The sequence below is a fragment of the Lichenostomus cassidix genome, chromosome 4 (genome assembly GCF_008360975.1).
Source record: "Lichenostomus cassidix isolate B80296 chromosome 4, HeHo_3.0, whole genome shotgun sequence".
Taxonomy (NCBI): domain Eukaryota; kingdom Metazoa; phylum Chordata; class Aves; order Passeriformes; family Meliphagidae; genus Lichenostomus; species Lichenostomus cassidix.
The window spans coordinates 39,132,837-39,154,982 of record NC_139484.1 but is presented as its reverse complement, the minus strand read 5'-3'; the positions used below and the strand labels follow the sequence as shown (position 1 = coordinate 39,154,982).

The following is a 22,146-nucleotide window of genomic DNA, read 5'->3' as shown; positions in this document are numbered from 1 at the left end:
ATGGCACATGGAAAATAAGGAAATGATTGGTGCCAGCCAGAATGACTTCACTAAGAGCAAATCATGCCTGACAAATTTGTTGGCCTTCTACAATGGGGTAACAGCATTGGTGGATAAGGGAAGAGCAACTGACATCGTCTGCCTGGTCCTGAGCAAAGCATTTGACACTGTCCTGTACAACATCCTTGTTTGTAAACTGGAGTGGTACAGATTTGGACCAGCTGGCAGATAAGGAATTGGCTGGATAGTCACACTCAGAAGAGTTGCAGTCAATGCCAGTGTCTAAATGAAGGAGTGGACAAGAGGTCAGTATTGGGACAGGCACTGTTTAACACCTTTGCAGGTGACAGAGAGGGGGATTAAGGGCACCCTCAGCAGGTTTGCTGACAGCACCAAGCTGTGTGGTGCAGCTGACACACTGCAGGGAAGAGATGCCCTCAGGGGGACCTGGACAGGCTCAAGATGTGGGACCAGGCAAACTTCATGAAGTTCAACCAGGCCAAGTGCAAGGTCATGCACACAGGTGTGGGCAATCCCAAACACGAATACAGGCTGGGCAGGGGATGGATTGAGAGCAGCCCTGAAGAGAAGGACTTGGGGGTGTTGGTGGATGAGAAGGTTGGCATGACCTGGCAAATGTGTGCTTGCAGCTCAGAAAGCCAGTGATATCCTGGGATGTGTCCAAAGCATTGTGGCCAGCAGAGCAAGGCAGCTGATTCTGCCCCTCTGCTCTACTCTCATGAGACACTGGCTGGAGTGCTGCATCCAGCTCTGTGGTCCCCAAAATAAGAAGGACATAGACCTGTTGGAGCGAGTCCAGAGGAGAGCAAGATGATCAGGGGGCTGGAGCACCTCTATGAGGAAAGACTGAGGGAGTTGGAGTTGTTCAGCTTGGAGAAGAGAAGGCTCTGGGGAGACCTGATTGCAGCCTTTCACTACTTAGAGGGGTCCTGCAAGAGAGCTGGAGAGAGACTTTCCACAAGGGCATGGTAATGGTAGGACAAGGGGGAATGGCTTTAAACTGAAAGGGTTAGATTGAATAGAGTTTAGATTGGATATTAAGAAAAAATTCCGTATTGTGAGGATGATGAGGCACAGGAACAGGTTACTTTGAGCAGCTGTGGATGCCCCATCCCTGGAAGTGTTCAAGGTTGGGTTGGATGAGGCTTTGAGCAATCTGTTCTACTGCAAGATATCCCTGCACATGGCATGTGGGTTGGAACTAGATGATCTTCAACATCCCTTTCAACCCAAACAGTGCTATAATCTATGATAATTGACCCGTGGCAAGTCAGCAAGGAACTGTGCTTCATAATATACTTGGACAAATGTACCTGTGAAGTTATGAAAATTATGCGAATTAATAGTTTTTTGATATTGGTGTGGTTGCTCCTGGCGCTTTGTAAATAATTTAATGTCACAAAGAGGGATCCAGTTCCCTGAGGATTTGAGCAATCATTGTAAACTTTATAATGTCATCAACCAATCTTTTTTTATTTAAGGTGTGGCAGTGATAGTGACCACGCGATAGCAGGAACATAGATTTTAAAAACCAATATTGCTTAGCAAAAGGCACACACAGAGTAAGTAATCAAAAGTTGGGTATTTTAAAATTTTTTTAAATTTTTTTTTATGTTATCTTCAAATAGGTTTTTTTCCACTGTGCCTGCTAGAAAAATATATGCATGCACAGCTAGATATCTCTGACTTTTAAAGTCATGGCACTTAGCAAAATGCTTTTAAAAAGAGATGCACAGAAGCTAACATTATCCATGAAAACTATGTAAATATTTATAAGCAGTATATGTTTGATTTCTGTTCTTAAGAACAATTACTTATTTTAAAAATCCAGCTGCTGCTACCAGGTGATAAATATTTAAATCAAATTTGTGCCTGAGATACAAGGGTGCAATTTGTTCCAGAGGGGACATTATAAATTTGATACTGTAGGCCTAGCCTCAGTTCCCCAGCTCAAACAGCATAGCAGGCACTTTGTTGGGGTGCATTTATAGACTTGTATGAAAAAGCTTCCTGTCTGGAAGGCTGTAAACAAGTGATCATTTTGCCTAATCTCTTTCAGGAGTTTTCCTAGAGGCTGAACTGGAATATGTCTCCTGGGAAAATATCTCATTTTGCCTGAAAGACTCCAAGAAATGGTAACTCTACCACCTCCTCAGGTAAGTTGTTCCAATGTCTAGTTATCCCCACTGCTAAGAAATCGCATAATTTCAATCTTGAATTTGTCTGACTCAAGTTTCCAGTCATTACATCTGGTTACATTTCTGTCTGCAAGACTGAAAACTCACCCTACAATTAAGTACCTTTTCCATATATGTATGTCTGTGTACAGTGATCCAGTCACCACTCTTCTCTGGCAGATTTAATAGATGTCTTAAGCTTTATATCATAGGTGTTATTTTTCAACCTTTGGATCATTTTTTCTGCCCTCTGATTTTTTTCTAGTGCTTACCTATCCTTCTTGAATCATGGGCACTGCTTTTTCTGATGCTGTGTGTAGAGCAAGGTCACATCCTAACAGTTACTTCCTTTTTTTCATACAGAGGATAATCAGTTATTACATATTATAACTGATATTTGCTGGATACATTGCATGTGTCGATAGATTGGTAGATAAGGTCCCTAGAACTGTGGAGGTGTGACACTTGCTTTCTCAATGTGTGTTCGCACTACCTAGTGCATGCTCTGAATTAAAGGAGCAATGTCTGTCAGATCTTCTGCTTACAACGTCCCTTTTTGCTACTTAGATGATCCATAAATCCTACTAATATTTTGCTAAATAAAGAGGGAAAGGCTACATTGTAAGGAGTGAATTTTGTTCTTCCTGTAGTAGAGGTCCTACATTAGGAAGAGAACTATTCTATTGCTGTACTTAGAGTAGAATAAATAAGGGAGGAATAAGGGTGAAAAAACACTGAGAGAACACAGTGGCTATCTTCTGAATGACTTTTTCTGGGCAGCAGGAGAGTGGATGTAGCACCCAGTTAGATGTTTTACCCCAGAAAAGCTGAAATTTAATAGCGCTGGCTGGTTTCTGTCTGGACATATATAAAAATGGTAAGACAAATATTGTCATTAATAGCTTCTGTGAGTTTGAAATGCACTTACTTATCTCATTTAGCATGTACAAAAACTGCTCTGAGTACTGGTGTGTGACTTTCAATTCCTGTGGTAGAGAATTATAAAATCACAGAAATGTTATTTGGGAAGGATATGTGCAAATCATCTAGCCCAGCTCTATGCTTGACGCAGGCTGTTGCCAACCCTCACTTGGGAATGGACCTTCATGGAAAATCTGAAAATTTTGTCCACAGATCTTCCAACTCCTTACCTACTCCACCTTTTTCTTGTTCTGCTATCATAAGGCAAATCTTACTCAGCTCTAACATCATGGCAATCAGGGAACACCTCTGTCAGAGGGGAAAAAAAAAAGATCCTTCTCCAGATTTCTTGAGTTTAATTAGGCACTGATCCTTTCTAATGTAGGCTGTATGACTATGGATGCTGGCACACAAATGGTACAGGAGCAGATCGGAGCATTCAAGGGGAACTGCTTGTGCAGCACAGCTTTGTAATGCAACCACAACTCTTGCAGTTTGCCAGTGCAAAAAAGAGTGAGATCATTTGACTTCTCCCCCTCCTCCTTGGCCATGCATTTCCACTTTTCTGGTGGCCATGGCAAGCTGAACTAGAAGAAAACAGACCTCACCATAAAAAGTAAGTAATTATTGAACAGTTTATTGAATAGCAGTGCCAGTTGGGACAGACTTGTATAGAGCTGCTCTTTTCAGTGGCAGCTAGCCATTTACTTGGCTTTGCTGCAGTGAGAAATTTCATTTCTGAAGTACAGTTCCATAGCAGTGTATCCTTATCTAAGTCAGAGCTATCATGGTCTGTCCTGGTATTTTTGCAGCTGAGCAGGAGATTGGTCCAGGGAGCTTTGCAGCCAAGAACTAAGCTTGAACTAAACCCCCAAAAATCCTGCTCACTCTCCACTAATTTCAGGGAGTTGAAGTATCTGAAAATGAAGCACTCTTTTATACAGTGAGTTTTAAACTTGTGACTTGACCTGATGCTGGTGTGCTGGTAGATGTGGTGAGAAGGGAGAGGGAGAAAGGCTGGATTGTGAATCTGTGTCCTCAGACATGGACCATGTCCATGATTTCATTTGTTTGTCTCCTGGAGCATATTATTGGTGTGACTTTTTGTGTTCACAATAGGTCTTAAGATTATTGTAAGATGATGAAAGAGAACTGTTTTGACATGAGAGACATGCAGGGTCAATATTCTGTGGATCATTCTGGACTCAGTGGTTATTGAATGGCAGCTTGTGTTTGGAAGGACTGGCTCAGTGACCCAGATGGTCTCTTTCAGTGTTACATTTTTAGCTGTACCCTTCCTAAGAGTACCCTACTGTTAAAACTATTGAGAACTAATTTTTCTTTATTATGACATTACTTAGCCATTTTCTAATCCGTTGCATTTTGTACTTTTCCATCCTTCATTGTTGTATTATTTTAACCAGAGTGAGAGAGAAAGAGACAAAGCACTTTTGCTCTTAGCTGTGCTAAAGATTTTCCCCAAATGCAGCCATTAGAGACCAACTGCAGACAAAACAGCACAGGCAGTTGATTTTTCAATGATGTTAGAGTTTGAGCTCCTGTCTGCAGTAATTAATTAGCTTCATTGCTGAGCCGACTCCCTGCGGGACTGCATGATCATTAGTGCCAGAGCCAGGAAGGGAGCATGAACTCCCAAACCCCTGAGAAGACTACTGCAGCAACTGTTGCCATCTACAGAGCATTTCAAGAACATTCCAAGTGACGCTGGTAGAAAAGATTCACTTTCTCATCTGTGTGAGGGCCTTGCTCAGATTCAGTTTGACTGCTGGCTGGGATCAGACAAATCTACTTCCTGGGCAAGATTTTGTCAAAGGCTATCTAAAACCCAAAGGGTTGCTCTCAGCTAGTTCATCTTACATTTGCTGATATGCAGAGAGAATTATAGAAGACTTGAGAGACATCAGGGTACAAATCAATGGTGATGTACAGTACTGGGGCTGCTGTGCCAAAAGCTAGCCCAGAACCAAGTATCTGTCAGCTAAAAGTCAAACTTAGATCCAGCAGAGGCACAAATGAATCCAAACATGCCAAAATGAAAGTGCTGGCCTGAAATTACACCACTTCTTTCAGGTGCAGAAAAACAGCAGACACTGAGATTATTTACAAATCACTTTTATGAAATACTTTTTGTAGGCTTGGGATGCAGTGTAATATAGTTTAATCTCTTCTCTCATCCCCTGTGCTTGTTTCAGAAGAGAACAAGAAATTTAATCCAAATAAAGGATTAAGAAATTTCAGTAACTGGACTACTGCCATTATACAAACAATGGGCCAGCTCTTTAAATGCTTGTTCTTGATTGAATTGAAGTCAATGACTACATCAGAGGGAGCAGAACTGGAAAGCAGAAAATAGGAAATTAAGTCTAGAAGAGATACACAATTATTTTACCTATTATGTACTTCTAGCAATGCATCCCATAAACAAAGCAGCTCTGAGAAAGGATCTCTCCTCACTGGAGAATAAAGTTGGAGACAACTTTTGTGAGATGGACAGAGGAAAGAGAAATGAGATTTAATATAGATAAATGTAAGCTAATACACCTGGGAAGAAATAATAATCATCCTATATACAAAATCAGGAGCTGCTGTTTAGAAAACAGTAATAGAGAGGAAGGCCTGGGAGCAGTGATTTATAATTAATTACTGCAGACAGGAACTCAAAACCTAACACTGGGGAAAAAATCAAATACATTCCTATTTCTGGGCCAGCACCAGAGGTTTGATTCTACAGTGAGTGCACAGAGATCAGGGAGCTGGCAACAACACAAGCAAAATATTAAACTTATAGTTATGATGTTATTCATTCCATTTATAAGCTAGAGTCTTGAGTGCTGATACCATGAGCTCAAGCTTGTGTTTTTCTATTTGCTGAATACAGTAAAACAATAAAATATCTCCAACATAAAAATTCCCGATGAGTTTGTAGGAGAGTGCTTTTTCTTTTCTTGTCCTCATGTTTAAATGCAGAACTGTGGCTTAAAAGTTGTGAGATTTAACCTAGACAAGATTGTGGAAACAAACGCCCTTTCCTAAAGAAAAACATTATATTTGAAAACAGTATAGAAAGAATTAAAACAATGTAGCACTTCCATAACTCACTGAAAGGGAATCTGTTGGCAAGAAATGAAGGCCAAATGTAGACCTATGCTTTTATTTAGGTAAGAAGTGTTGCTCAATAAATGCATTTAGCAGGTAGCAAAGAAAGATATTACAAGTAACTGTGTTCCAGCAAAGACCAGATGAAACATTACTATGCTGAGAAGACAGTGTCATGTGAAAGCCTGCCAGACAACCCAGACGGAGTGCCATAAAGAGCTGTCTGATTGCAAGACCTGATGGCTATGTATTTAGAAGTTCACTGACTTGTAGATCAGAATGAAACAAAAATTGATTCCAGTCCTAGAAGAGGAAAGGAGGAAAACCCTAACAAGGTATAGTATGTCAAATATTAAACATTTACAGGACTGTTTCATCTTACTAGTGCTGTGAGCTAGTATCACAGGGTAATCCTATCTTTGGTTCCTTATAGGCCATGCTAGAAAGGTGGCACCTCTCCCCACTGTAAGGCAGCCTTAGGGTGGTACCATTTCTTCCCAGGCTGGATACAGCTTGGGCTGAAACCACCAGGCTGTATGCAAGCACAGAAAGAGGCATTCATTATCCCCTGGGCAAATTTTCCTCCTCCTGGGAAAATAATGGTGGATCATTTATTAGAGCCCTGTATGTTAAAAAGCACGCTTTTTTTGTTTGTTTGTTTTTCTTGTTCATTTTTTTGTTTTGTTTTGTTTCTTGGTTTTTGGGTTTTGTTTTTTGATAAGTGGGAAAAAAGTAACTATTATTTTTAATCTGAAAAGAAAAAAAAAAAGCTCTCGAAATTTCCTCTTCCATCTGAGAAGGCAAATAAAGCTACATAATTAGTCAGGAAAGGATCACTCCCCTTTTCTCCACAGCCTCCAGAGGATAAACTCCAGATAAGCTTTTCAGAGACTGCAGAGCTTCAACTACAGAGAGTTTCAGTCTGTGAAAGATGTTTGGAGCACACGATAATTAGCAACTCAGCTGAATTTTGCTAGCTGTCACAGTATTTGTTGCTATCACTGCATGAAAGTACTCCTGTAGGTCTCCTGAGTCTTCCTAAATGTGTGCTGTAGTCTGATTTGTCCACATGGAACTTTTTGATAGAAAATTTGGTCAGTGTACAACACTTACAGGCTTACAGCAAATCCCTTTCCCATGGCAGAGCACCACCTGAACAGAATGAGAAAATAAAGGTTTTTTTTCTTGGACAAAGCAGGAACTCCTTTACTCTTTATACTATATCTAGGCCCTTACAATCCAGGGGGATTCAGTATGCTGGGAGAATCGATGGGTAGCCTGCTAATCCAAATCCACATCTTCTTTGTATCCCCAAATCAGCGCTCAAGAGTTCTGGCAGAAGACAAGCCTTTTCTTAATACTTGTCCTTCATCTCTGCTTCCTCACAGTTTTTAAGTCCCAGTGGGAAAACTGTAGATACACTGGGAGAAAGACAGTAAATAAAAGTTAATTCCTTTAAACTTAATTGTGGTTCACCTCTATTTTAAGAAAGCAAATACCAAGAATTATCCAGGTTACCTGAAATTCAGTATGTGCTTAAGTGTTTCAGGACTGATACTGTTTTTGAGGTACTCTTCATTACTTCTGCTTTCCAGACTGCAGTCTCAGATTTGTATAAATTTCTTACAAATATTTCTAATCTTTAATTACAGTTCACTTAATGGTAGGTTGCACTTGTGCTGTCTCTTTTCTCATCCAAATCAGCTGTTCAAATTGTTAATCTGTGGGTTGTGCTTTGTTTTCAACAGTTAATGTCTGTCCTGTTACTGCTCTTTTTCAGGTATGCTTTGCTTACCTTCTCAGCTCCCATGACCTCCTGTCTCCCTAGCCCCACAGAACACCAGCTGCTGGAGCTATATGCATAACATATATGCACTTAACAATGCTTTCATTGTCTTTCAGTCCAATTGCAAAGGTCATTTTCTCAGCTCATTGTCCCAGTCCTGTCATTCCTCTTTTTTTGCACAGTGCCATTGGCTCCCTTTCTCCACTGTGTGAAATACAAATGACTTCTCTTTACTTTTTAAGCCATGTCTAATCTACATCGCCAAGAAGTATTCCTCACTGCCATTATAAAAACGATACCAGTATTTTAAGGCACTCTTGTACATTCACTTTCATGCTTTCACTCATGCTGCTGATTATGCATAGCACAAAATCTTTGTAATACCCCTAAACCCTTCTTTCTCTGCTATTTCAAGCATCAAGTCTCTGCCTCAAGGTTTGTCAGAGTCTGACCATAGCTCCGTAACTGTTTTGCTAGAGACACTTTTTCATTTGAACTGGCTATAACCTCTTCATCCTGCTCATCTTCTCTCTGTGAGCTTAGTAATAAATAATAGGCACTTCAGAGTCAAAACAGTTTGGTTTTTTTATGTCTGTACAGTGCAACGTACAGTGAGAATGGGCTTAGGTGTAATTTTAAGAGCAGTATTTATAATAAAAACACAGTAAACCAAATTATTTGTCTTGTTTCTAAGTTTTTAACATAATTCCAGGAAGTGGTTCCAACACAGGCTGTTTAATTTGCCATACCAAAGTTGCTTAAATCTGTGGATTCCAGGAATAAATTTGCCGCAGGGACTAAGAGAGAAAGAGGGGGACTGGAACTGTGCCTTTTCTGACAGATGACTGTTACTGGCTTAGTAGAATTACCAGAATGCACCCTGAGGGGCTGTAGTCACTCTATTTGATTCACTCAGTGAGAACCATGCTCAGCATGGTGTGATGGGGCCATGGTGATGTTTTTTACAGGTCCCTTACCAGGATCATAGACAAATTCACTTACACTGCTGACTAGACAGACATCTGGCCACATTTCTTTTAGAATGGAGCTACGTATGGTTCTGCACAATTCTGTTTTATGGAGAGCTAATATAAAATGGCATTTCCCCTGTTTCTGTTCTTTTTGGAAATTCTGTTATTTTATCATCTCATGTGTCGGGAGAGCAAAGTGAATATTCTGTTGTAAGTTATACCTTTCAAAAACCAATGAAAAGGGTTAAGACTGCAGCAGAATTTAGACTAATAGCCAGGGTATGCAATTTAAGATTCTTAGAGACTTAAGATATCACTGAGAGTGAACAAAAAGCTAGAGAACTGAGATCTACATGCTTTCAATATTTAGCAGCTAGAAGATCACATTTTCATTCATGACCACAAAGTGTCTGTTTTATTCAGGAAAAATGAGTCTCGTCAAATATCTTTGATACCATTCTCTGGCAAGATTACAAGTACATTTGATAAAGATGACTCTATTGACATAATACACTAGTTTATGTAGAGCATTTGTTTTATTTTGTATAGCAGCCTACATGAAAGAGATGTGTAGGAAGCAAACAAATTAAACCTGTTTTTCTCTATGGTTGTTTGCCATGTCACAGCTCCCTGCAATATGCCTGCCTCCTTTCTTTGTTTTTAGTTTATTACCTTATAATGCCCCTAGTTTAAAAATGTCCAGTCTTTGCATAATCTGTAACATCTTGAAGTATTCAGAATACCAAATAATGGGCACAGGAACCAAAGCACTTTGTCAAGGATCTGTCCTTTTCTAGTTATACCTCAAAACTGTAAGGTAGTCACATCTCTGTTTTATAGAGTAAGTATTCTCAGGCTCCTAATTGAATGAATCAGTGATGCAACTGTGGAATAAAGCTCATGAACTGCTGAGCCAAATGCAAGGCATAACTCAATCCAGTGTATGGTGGATAAATGTACCTTAGAAATGTACCTATCAGTTTCATGCTGTTGGACTAATCACAAGAGAATCTATGGATTGAATAGAGAAAGGGCGAAAACTACTCTCAAAGCCCCCGGTAAGACTGAACCCTCAGTAGTGTAAACATATATGCCAGATGAGAAGGCAGCTTCGGTTCCTCTGTGGTCATGATGAGTCCCTGATGCCATTCATTGATACTGAGTTATACAATGTTTAATCTCAGTTATTCCAGTACAATTCTCGGTAGATTTCTTAGTAATTTCCCCATGCAGGCAATGAAAGGCAAAACTGTTTTTTTTCTAGCACTCATGGACAAATAGCACTGATAATAAAATGTCTCTTTACTTGTCTAGTAGTTCCACTAATTAGGCTGACAGGCCATGAAGTTTCAGAGTATTTATGCTTTTAAAAGGTGGAATACACACCCAGTAATCACCACTAGATAGCTGACTCTAGTATTCAGACGGACTTGATTCCAAAGCTGCAAACCCTATTATTTGTCTGGGTATTAAGTGTTGATTCTGCCAGGTATATGGTAAAAAGGCCTTTGACTTAAATAATTCAAATAGCATACATGCTATATGAGTAAATCACATACAGATTAAATCTCCGACTACAGCTGAGGACGGCTCTCTCCTTCTTTATCTGAAAATGTCTCAAAGGCTACACATTATTGTCTTTTTAGTCATGACTGTGTAGGCAGATGGGGTCCTGAATATTTTTTTGGTGAGTGTAGGAAACAAGGCACTAGAGAAATTACTTTTTATAAGATCTGTTCAATTGGCAGCAGTCAAAACCTTCCATTTTCTTCGGAAGTATATTTTGATTGAGACATTACTGTAAGAAGACAGGCATTGTATACTTAACTTTATTAAACTAAAAATGGTGTAATTTGCTGTGAGAGAGACAAAATAATATACACTTTCTAGTGGCTTGTAATCATCTGATATCTCCTGAAGTAGCAAAGTGCAACCTGAATTGTGTTTAAGAAAGTTTCTTGGGATTATGAATATGTCTGTAACAAGTGACTAGTGTTATCAACAGAGCTTTTAAATGAAGGCTTTACTGTTATAGGCTTGTCTGACTTGGATAACAAACTCTTTTAGTATTTCAGCCCATAAATCCTGAACAGAAAGATACTATTCTCTTGTGTCTCTGACAAACTAAAAGAGAATCTTTGTTTGCATAGCTCCCCAGAGTTAACACAGTACTAGTTAATGATTTCACCATGGTAATTACTTTCTAGGGTCTGTCAGTCAGGCAGTTGGAATGTATACAGAATGGGTTGTGTCAATTTTGTGCAATACTACTATTTTACCTGGTTTCATGCTCCTTGTCTCTCAACCTGTCCATAATATAAGTTCCGAATATACGGACCAATTTATCGTAGAATTGTAGGATCCTAGAATGGTTTGGGTTGCAAAGAACCTTAATGATAATCTAGCTCCAACCCACATGCCATGGGCAGGGACACCTTCCACTAGACCAGGTTGCTCCAAGCCTCATCCAACCTGACCTTGAGCACTTCCAGGGATGGGGTATCCACAACTGTTCAGGGCAACTTGTTCCAGTGCCTCACCATGCTCACAGTAAAGAATTTTTTCCTAATATCTAATCTAAACCTACCCTCTCTCAGTTTAAAGCCATCCCCCCTTGCCCTCTCATTACATGCCCTTTTAAAAGGTTTCTGGCTTTCTTGTAAGCCCCGTTCAGGAACCAGAAGGCTGCAAGTAGGTGTCCTCAGAGCCTTCTCGTCTCCAGGCTGAACAACTTCAATTCTCTCAGCCTTTCCTTGCAGGAGATGTGCTCCATTCCTCTGATCATCTTGGTGTCTCTCCTCTAGACTCCCTCCAACAGATTTATGTTCTTCCTGTGCTGCGGACCCCAGGGCTGGATGCAGTATTCCAGGTGGGGTCTTGGCATCTTACCAGAGCAGAGGGGAGGAGCAGGATCCCTTCCCGTGCCCTACTGGCCATGCTGCTTTTGATACAGCCCAGGATATTTTGGCTTTCTGGGCTGTGAGTGGACATTGCCAGCTCATACCCAGCTTCTTGTCCACCAGCATCCCCAAGTCCTTCTTGACAGGGCTGCTCTCAATCCCTTCATTCCCCAGCCTGTTTTGATACCAGGGATTGCCCCAACCCAGGTGCAGCACCTTGCACTTGGTCCTGTTAATCTCATGAGATTCCCATGGCCCCACTCCTGGAGCTTGTCCAAGTCCCTCTGGATGGCATCCCATCCTTCAGTTGTGTCAACAGTGCCACCCAGCTTGGGGTCATCTGCGAATTTGCTGAGGGTGCACTTAATCCCTTCATTTATGTCATTAATGACGATATTAAATAGCACTGGTCCCAGTATGGACCCCTGAGGGACAACACTTGTCACTGATGTCCATCAGGACTCTTGAGTCATTGACCGCTACCTTCTGGATGTGGCCATCCAGCTAATCTGCCTTACAGTCCACCCATCAAATGTCGCTGTTGAGACGCTAGCAGAGAAAGAAGACCCGGATTCTCAGCTTAGCATAAAAAAGAGAGCTTTTATTATTTGATTCCAACTTATATAGATTTTTCAGAGGTCACTCAGATTGGTCAGTCAGAAACCTCCCCCTAGGCCTGATTGGCCAGGCCTGAACTGTCCAAATCTCGAGACACTGTTTTTAATAACATCCAAACTTTATCTGTGTTTCTGAAACACAGGAAAAATTCTCATGGGAAAGACCTGTGCTAGCCACAATCAAATCCTTCTCTGTCCAACTTAAAGAGAATTATGTTGGGAGGGACCCTGTAAAAGGCTTTATGAAAGTTTAAATAAATGACATTTGTAGAGCTTCCCTTGTCCACTGATGTAGTCACCCCATCAGAGAAGGCCACTAGGTTCATCAGGCAAGACTTGCCCTTGGTCAATCTGTGTTAGGTGTCTCCAATCACCTCCCTGTCCTCCCTGTGCCTTTAGCAAAGCTTCTGGGACAATCTGTTCCATGATCTCCCCAGACACAGAGGTGAGGCTGACAGGTTGGAAGTTCCCAGGGTCCTTCTTTCTACCCTTTCTAAAGATGGGCACCACTGTTTCCCTTTTTCCAGTCACCTGGGACTTCACCTGACTGCCATGACTTTTCAAATACCACGGAGAGTGAATTTGCACCTTCATCAGCCAGTTCCCTCAGGACTCTGGGATGTACCTCATTGGGTCCCACAGACTTATGTACATTCAGGTTCCTCGGAAGGTCATGAGCTTGATCTTTACTTACGGTTGTTGGAGGGGCTTTGCTCCTCCAGTCCCCATCCTGCTCTCCATCCACTCAGGAGGTGTAGGAAAAGAGGTTGCCACTGAAGACTAAAGCAAAAAAGTTGTTCAGTAACTCAGCCTTTTTCTCATCTGTTACCAGTTTTATATGCCAAATTTGAGAAGAGTGTTTTTAAATGTCAAAACAAGTCAGAATCCTGCAAGTTGTGTGAATATGGAGAGGTGGGTAGAGAGAAGCTCACACAAGGGTTCCCATGGTGCAAAGGTTTTGGAAAAGGCTCAGCTATTGCCATTTTCCTAAGGTACACTAGGTGACCAGTTGTTATGTGCCTAATTTAGAAATTGTGCATCATGTGCTATGTCTTGTCATGCTCGCAGGTGGGGGACATGGTGAGCTCAAATGTACATGCAAATGATAGCTGTGTATTTTTAAAGGTGCTTTTATCCATTGTGAACTCAATTTGGTCCAGTCCTGTACTAAATTAGCAGTTCATGAGCTTTATACCATGATTGCATCACTGGTTCATATGTGCTTTATTCAAACAATGTCATCTAATAATACCTATTTTATAAAATAAGGAGAAGGCAGGTCTAATCTTGCAGTTTTGAGGCGTAATTAGAAAAGGACAGATCCTTGATAAAATTCTTTGGTTCCTATACCTGTTGTTTTGGTATTCCGAAAACCACAAGACATTAGAATTGATGCAAAGATTGGACTTTTTAAAACATGAGTTCATTGAGTATGCTTGCCAATGTTTGTAAAGGACTCTGGCACTCAGTTGGAGTGCTGACATTGGTTTCAATTAGTGTGTGATGAGTCCCTTTGTCGTTGAAAGCATCATGTTTAAAGGTATAAATAGACAAAGCAACTGGCTAATAAAATTTAAAGTGAAAGAAAATCAGTTTTAATATGTTTGTAGGAGCTAGGTCATGACTTTTTTCAGCACAACAGTTGGAGTCACAGCTTGGAGAAACTTGAGAACATCTGTTATTTCTGTTGAAAAATACAAGTACATTGAGTAACTCACACCTTTGATATTCCTTCCTGGGGGTGGAAGACAGCTCCTCTCCAACACAAAGCTGATTTGCTCAGGATTTGGAGAACATTTGACTAGTTCATCCTTTAGGTCTCTCATAATTCAGACATAAATGTTCTTTGGAGGGAAGCTTTGAAAAGATTTCTCCTGTGAGGTTAGTTGATTTTAGAAAGAAAGGATAAAATTAGTTATAGATTTGCAATACCTAGTAGTTAATTCTACATATAAGCTTTTTTAGTTTGTAAAATACATGGAGTTGCTGTCTTAAAAAAAACCAAAACAGAAGAAATCTAGTTACAACTGATCTGTGATCCAATACTTAATTTCTTTCATACATCTTATATTCAGCTATCTTACTATATTGTTTTTTGTAATAGATTTTTGGAAATCTGTTTATTTCTGTAGCAAGTCCTAGGGACAAGGAGAAAATCAGTGGAAGCTGAAAGTATTTCTTATCATTGGCATACCTATCAGATATACATACATGTTTACACTCCTAGGCATACACATCGCAACACATCATTGAAAAACGTTCCTTTTTTTTTAAATTTTTTTTTAAACTCTATGGAAATGTGTGCTCTGTGCCAGCATACATCAAGGACTTAATGTTGTAGTCACGTATTCCACTGATCCTTTAACTAGCATCAGCTAAGAGGCCTGTTTTGTGGGCTCATGAAAAGGATCTTAGTGCCAGCCATTTGAGAATGAAGATTCCTGGACAGGCTGATGTACTCAAAATGCCAAGGAGAGCATATAACTTTTCATAGCAGACATACTAGGCTGCCTTGCAGACAATGTCTAGTAAATAAAGCAGGGAACAGAGAGAAGGTGGCAGAAATGTGGAAGGAGGGGTAGTAGAGGTAATAGCATGGAGAGTAGAAAAAATATCCTTGGGTGTGAAAGGCGGTGAGAATAGGAAATAGCCATAATAAGGCTGTGGACTGGAAGCAAATAATGACTATAAGTGGGAATGGAGACATCTATGAAAGAAACTGTTCTGTGCCCTATTCCCATTTTAATCTCTGGACTAAGTGTCTGTTGGCAGATGGAAAGCTGCAATCCTTCTTGGGAAAGTTAATCCATTGAATAGAACATGGTAGTTGAACAATAACTCCCCAGAAACCCTGCAATTCACCCAGGAGAAGTTTAGTTATAGATTAACCCCAGATGAGGGTATTGATTGGTTAGGCAAATTAAACATCAATTCAGTTTTACTCAGCATAGCAGATTTTGTTCTACTTTTCCTAACAGAATAGAAACATTTCAGGAAAATTGTGATTTGGACACTTTGTTTTTCAGGGGAAAAAAAGCAAAACATTTTGTAGAACCTTCCCAACTTCCTCTAAATCAAAAAATATTCTGTGTAATTTAAACTAGGTTTAGTACAAATAAGAAAATGACGGATAACTTAGGGTTTTCTTTCTTTTTCATGGGTTTTTTTCCTTTTCTGGCTTCTGTTTCTTTAGTGTAGCTTAGTGAATTTTCCTGGTGATTCCAGTTTCTTCTGTATGTGCAGCATCTGGTTTTCTGTCTCATGTGACAATCCTTGTTTCTTTCTCACATGTTCTTTATGCTTTTTCCTTATCTTCCTGTAGTATCCTGTATCATCCCTGTGGTGTCTTGTTAGTTTTCCTAATCTCTCTGTGTTTTTTCCTCTGCATTCATACTTCTCTTTCCTCTTCACCAAATTGACCGAAAGCACTCTCTCATATGTTTTTCTAATGTTATTTTAAACTACATTTCCAGCCTGACATTAACTTCTCATTTTCTCCCTCAGAATCACATCCTGATATTTCTCTCACATTATTAGAAAGCAGGTCCTTCAGTTTCCTTCCCTCTTCACTCATCAGAGCCACGATTTTATTTTTCTACATCAAGACTTCTGTGGGTTTTTTCCTTAATTATTTCTCTTCCAGCTTCAACTTTGCCCCTAGGAGGAAGAGCAAGATAGTAAGTTTTGCCTCTTAGATGACATTCCTCTTTAAATGAGGAAGGTTATTTCTGTTCTTGATAGTGTTTAGTCATTAACAGAGACAGTTTGCCTTGCAAATATTTGTCAATAGTTTAGTTAAATAGTAACGAAAAGTAAACTGATTGCAAATCTGAAATTCCTTCTCCTGTAGTGGTTCAAGTGGTTTAGACCATATATAAAAGGGAATTTCAGGTTACAGAGTAAAATATTTATAAAAGGGCTTTTTAGCAGGAACATGTGTATATGCTGCAAGAACAATCACAAAAAGTATTCCTATTAGAATGTACATGTAACAACTAGAAGATAAAAGTTACAAGTTATCTTATTAATACTTTAAAATATATTAAAATAAACTGAAAGAATACACACATTAAATTTTAGACAATACAAAGCTTATTTTTCCCCAGAGAAAGAGAAATCATGGCCAGAGTACAAGAGTAGAGATAATTAGAGATTTGTTTCTTTTCTACCTCCCAAGGTAAGGCTTAATCCTACAGTAATCTCTTTATTGAGAGCCAAGTGTTAGTCAAGGAGCCTGCTGCACAGATTTGAAACTAGCATTTAGCCTATAATTTCAGTGTCTGGGAAGCAGCTATCCTATGAATTTATAGTTTGCATTGTTTTCTATTTTATCCTGCACTGTAATGAATTGGTATAGATTCATTATGGATTTGCTAGCTTACATAATGATATAAAGTGAAACTTTCAGTCATGACCAGTAAACCTCCAGAGCCTCTCTGTCCTTTAGCACAGGAAGGGAGTTTGTACTGGGCACACAATGAGTGGCACTCTCTGGGAATGAGCATAAACTGATTATCCCAGAACAATTTTGCCTTTGAGCATTTCAGCATCATGTTGCCCAATTGTCTAGTGTGCTTTAAAGATAAATGCCAGACAAATCTGGGATTCAGTTGAGTGGGGTGGATATTAAGCAAATTGGTCTTCTTTTTAGTTTCCAAACTCTGGTTTGCAGCCTTGTTGTAAATTAGCTCCTTTAATTCCCAGGTGAGATGGGAAAGAGAAACATAACAAAGAGAGGTCAAGTTCTGGGGTTTTTGTTAAAGGCCCAAAGGTTACTTCTACCAATGGATTTAGGTGATATGTATGTGATGTTAAAACTTGCACTCAGCTGAAATCTCTTACTGAAGGATCAGTAACCCACAGGTGCTGCTTCTCTGATAATAAAGTTCCCACAGACGATGTGCCATGCCCAAGGGTTTCTGAGACATTGTGGTGCTGGAGAGCTCTGGGCCTCTCTCATCTGTATATGTCCCAATGAGGTTCAATGATGAGGTAACTCCTTCATAACTGGAAATTCGTCCTGTCACCATTCTGGACTTAATGAGTGCAGGGTCCATGTGAAATATAATAGCTCAGGTACAGTGGTACTTTTTAGGAGAGGAAATGTGAAGCAAGGGGTATTCTACAGGCCTGGCAGAACAGCCATAATACTTAATAAAGCAGTCTGTGGGTGTCTGATTCATACTTAACAGTGTAATTTTGATACCAGTCTAGAAAGAGAAGTGGGTGGTCTAAGGACTAGTGTCTTTGGAAGGGATGGATGTTCAGTGGGTGTAGGTATCCAGGTCACCCTATGTGACAGAGGCTCATTCCTACACAGTGGTCTGAAAGGTCAGGTAGAAAAAGGGTTGAAAAAATGTTTTGCTGCTTGCCACACGTATTTTTTGTTTGTGTTTAAAATGATGTTGGCATAGAAAAGTTTTGTTTGTTAGACTAGTAAAAAGGCAAGAGTGGCCTGTACTCTCTCCTTGTTTATCCAAGTGCTTAATGATTAGAACATTAATGCAGACAGTAGGTGTACGAAGTCCATTTAATTTACTGCCTGGAGGAATTCCAAATGCAATGCCCTAATTGACAGGCTATAAAGTGTTTGAGTATTCTGCTTACTGAGTTCCCTTTACTGAAGTTTTGCATGAAATGATTAAGTATGCTTTGGATCAGGAAGAGTGAGTGTGTCACTTGCTGGTGAGAGGACTCCCAAAGGAAAGGAGAGGTGGGGGAGCTTGATTCTTACAGTTGACATAGGATAGTTGCCAAAAGGACTGAAATCCATGTGTCCTCCCTTGTGCAGATCTAACGACCAGGCTGTAGGGGTTATTCTCTTTACATGTAAAAATTAAGAATTGGGCCATTCAATTGTATACTTCCATAATGGGTTGAGGAGCAGCTCCTCACTGCTGTTCCTGAACTTGGTGACATGGTGGTGAGAATACTCTGTGTTCAGTTTTGCAGCATTTAAGGCAAAACTCTCCATGTTTTGGTGGGGAGGGAAGTGGTTTTGTTTGTTTATAGGAAAGGCTACTATGGTAACTTAGCAGTTTCCACAAGAAACTGTTCAGTGAAAACTTCTCTAGTGTAAATGGAATTCCTAGTCAAAAGTGAGTACATATGTGTAAGTACCCAAATGTGTGTGAGTGGGCCCAAACAACTGGGACACTCACCTGAAATCTAAGGCACAGGGGTCAAAATCAGTTTGAATAGAGTCTGTTTGACCTCAGCTGAATAACCAAAACTGTTATTCTTCTAGAATGGAGGGGTCTATCTCATTATATTCCTGTAGGTTTTTTAAGCCTAAGTGTCCATATCAAAGCAATAAAACCCTATTTTTCTGAAACCACTGCAAGTCTTTGTAATGCTAGAAAGCTGTCTGTTTCCTGCCTTCTTCCAAGTAAAATGTGCCCCAAAAGCTCCTTAATTGTCTTTTCTACACATCAAGGTTTGAAGTCTGCCCTCTTTTCACCATAGGGATGGGAAGCTGCTGTGGGACTGGCTCACTGCGGAGGTATAACCCTGAATTAGCAGGAATCTTGATGGAGCCTTGATACCTAGTTAGCTCTCAGCTGTGCCTGGGGGTGTGAGGAACCTGTGGAGGCAGCTGAGGAGGTAGGCAGGACAGACTTGTGGTAGAAGAAAAGTCAAGTAGTAGAGTTAGTGATAGTGCTTGTCTGCAAGAAAATCATAATCCACATGAACTGACAGAGGAAGCAAGGAACTGGAGGACCCAAACAGAGAGCAGGAGTTTTGCAGTTTGTGCTTTGAGTGAGGAGAGGCTGGGATCAAATGGGATTGGATCACTTGTCTCTCTTGCAAAAGCAAAGTGGTCTCCCTATAGCTAGGATACATATTTTGTCTTACCATATAAACTTTCTCAGCTGCTTTTCCCCTACTGATTTATATATGGGAATTTTCTTCTTTCTTCACTCTCAATAATTTCAAGTGGCATATATTGGAAAAGGTGCTTGATTTCTCTCACAAAACGTGGCTGAACAAAGAATCATTGCTGTTTGTCTTCTAACCATTCGTCTTCTACCATGGCAGTGTATGATACTGAAATGTTAGCTTCTGCTAATTTGCAGAACTGAGGTATTCTAATAAGAAATCCTAATAAAACTGGTTCATTACTTCTATTCCTGTTAAACATTAAATTTAAATTACATGCTGGAAACAATTGTATTAGAAACACTTTTGTGATTAAGAAGTTATTAAGAGTCACTAAAATTCTCCTTATGCATACTTATGTCATCTAATACTTTTGTCTGTGTGTCTTAAGGCTCTAATGGCACTAGAAATATTATCTCACAATGCATCTCTCCATAATTCCCACTGGTATGCTGAAAGATAGTATTAAGAAGATCATTAAGAGCATAGTCTATTTATGTTCCCATAAGCTTTCCATTAATTTGCATTTAGCTGTCTAAACTACAGCAAAGTTAATATTTACAGCGAGTTAATACATTGCTAATAGAAATGTGAAGCACACTTATTCCTCCTGGTTATTAATACTCCTGTCTGGGCACAGATGTGTTTTCTTAGGATGTGTTTGGCTGCTAGATATGTGCGGATGACAAGTGCACCCAGAATCTTGCTGGGCACGCTCAATTTGTAAGAGTATTCTGTCCTAAAAGCTTGATTGTACAGCAAGCTGTGAAGCCTTTCCGTGTTTCCAAATGTCCTTGCAGAGTGGTGTAGGGAGCAATAGCAAGCAGGCTTTATTGTGGAAAAACACAGTGTTTGGATCGAAGAGCAACAGTGTTGGCTGAGCCCATGGGGTATGTACAGCTCCATTTTTGGAGACATGCATGTCCTGTGGGTCTAGCAGTGGCCTGAGGTTACAATCTAGGCACAGAGAAGAGATATGTTTGCCAAAGCAATTGAGTTAGGCTTTCTGCACATTCGGGCATGCATTGCTATGTTTGGTGATCAAAAACTGGAAGCATAGATTTGGATGAAATTGCAGGACTCCAAAAGCTGGTACTCCAGGCATGAATCTACATTGCCTGTATTACCAGGCTGCTGTTTTTATTTGCTGGTGAGGAAAGGAACAATGCTGTAATCTTTCCAGATGTGATGAAATAAATATTTTGCTAGAATAAACATATTTGCATGTATTTGCTACAGTCTGAGGAGACATGTTGTCTTCCATCAGATGGCAAGGCTGTAAATTTCATTGATTCAACTTGTTTCTCACTGCCAGCAGCCTTCTGTGCCTTACAGATCTGTTTTTGCTGAGACCATTTCTAATGTTCAAAATTTGGAACCAGTTTTAATCTGCTTGTTTAAAAGCTGTCAGAGAGCTGACAGAAATTAATGTTTTCTTTAAGTAGCCCCAGGCTTCCCATCTGATCATGGGCAGTGCTCCTGGTAGGAATGGGGACCCAACTTAAGAGCAGAGAAAGTTGAGGCAAGGGTTCTTACTTAGCACAGCATCCAGTTTTATTGTGCACTGGTTGGAGCCCCAGTGAACTTTGGCAATATTAAATGTGCCTTTTCCATCAGGCCCTCAGGGAAACTGTTACAGAAGGTTTTAATATTTTCTTTATTAAAGTCCTCAGGATCAGGCACTAACACTTTGTATGCTGTCTTACATGTCTTGAAGCACTGCTGCATTTGTTTGAAGGATCTCTGAGTAGTCGTATAATGAAAGGGAAAACAAATGGTGAATGACTCTCAGTTGCTTTTGGTTGTGCCAACTGCACTAAGGTATTCTAAGTGAAAGCTTTTAGCATAAATAGCTATACATACAGAAACCAATTCAGGTTTTGAGAGTTCTACCTAAAATTTCTATTTGCTTCCACAACAGCTGTAAGGATGAAATAAACAGAATAGCTTGGCAGGAGCCATATGCCCTTTCTCACGTTAGAGCTATAACCATCAGGTCTTGGCGCATTATTGCACTAGCAATAAAATGTTTGTAAGCTACATAATAAGGGTGTTCAGACATTGGTCTCTCAGATGCTGAAGAAGTCAAGCTGCATGTAATTGAAAATCTTTGAAAACAGTCAGCTCGGGTCATGACGTAAGAGAAACTGTAATGTAAGAGAGGTCAGTATAATGTTAATCAATAGCCTGTTACTTTCTCTGAGGTACGTAACCATTTGGTTTGGTTTATGACTTCACATAAATGTATTTGGAAATAACCCCCTAAATGCCTCTTATTTAAGTGGAGAGGAAACTTATTTGTGGGGAAACTGTCCGGAATGGGCATCACTTTACTGCTGTTTGATCATGGTTCTGCAGAAATACAGCTTTACACTTCGCTTGCTCAAGAACATAGCAACAGAAGACATTGTGTATGTGAATGACCTTTTTATATGATTTGTTTAAAAGAACAAACCCTACTTGAAAAGAAGTAAATTTGGCAAGTCAGGGCTAGTTTATGGTAGAGTAAATTATTCCAGCCTTCCTGAGAATGAGTATCTGAAGACAGTAGCAGCATTAGCACAAACCCCCAATTCTACAGTTATAATAAGCTCAAAAATGCTACCACAACCCTTTACAACACACACCTTTTAAATTTTGATCTTCTAACATAATTTAGATGACTGTCAGGCCTGACTTTTAGGAATTTAAGTACTGCCAAGTATAGCAAATTCTAACTTTTATTGCCATGTATGGAAACAGAACAGAGTTCTATTA

General features: G+C 39.9%; 1 protein-coding gene across 3 annotated transcripts in view; it reads left to right on the top strand.

The window, feature by feature from the left end:
• The window catches only part of LOC146438277 (uncharacterized), an 89,931-nt gene that overhangs the window by 9,645 nt on the left and 58,140 nt on the right, over positions 1 to 22,146 (top strand). For 2 of the 3 annotated variants that reach the window (XR_014851726.1, XM_085058743.1), the window contains exons 2-4: positions 2,081 to 2,177; positions 3,505 to 3,735; positions 6,370 to 6,571. The gene's annotated coding sequence lies outside the window, so the exon portion shown is untranslated. Of the gene's footprint in view, positions 1 to 2,080; positions 2,178 to 3,504; positions 3,736 to 5,777; positions 6,572 to 22,146 lie in introns of those variants that run through there. The other variant, XR_014851725.1, reaches the window with a different exon arrangement.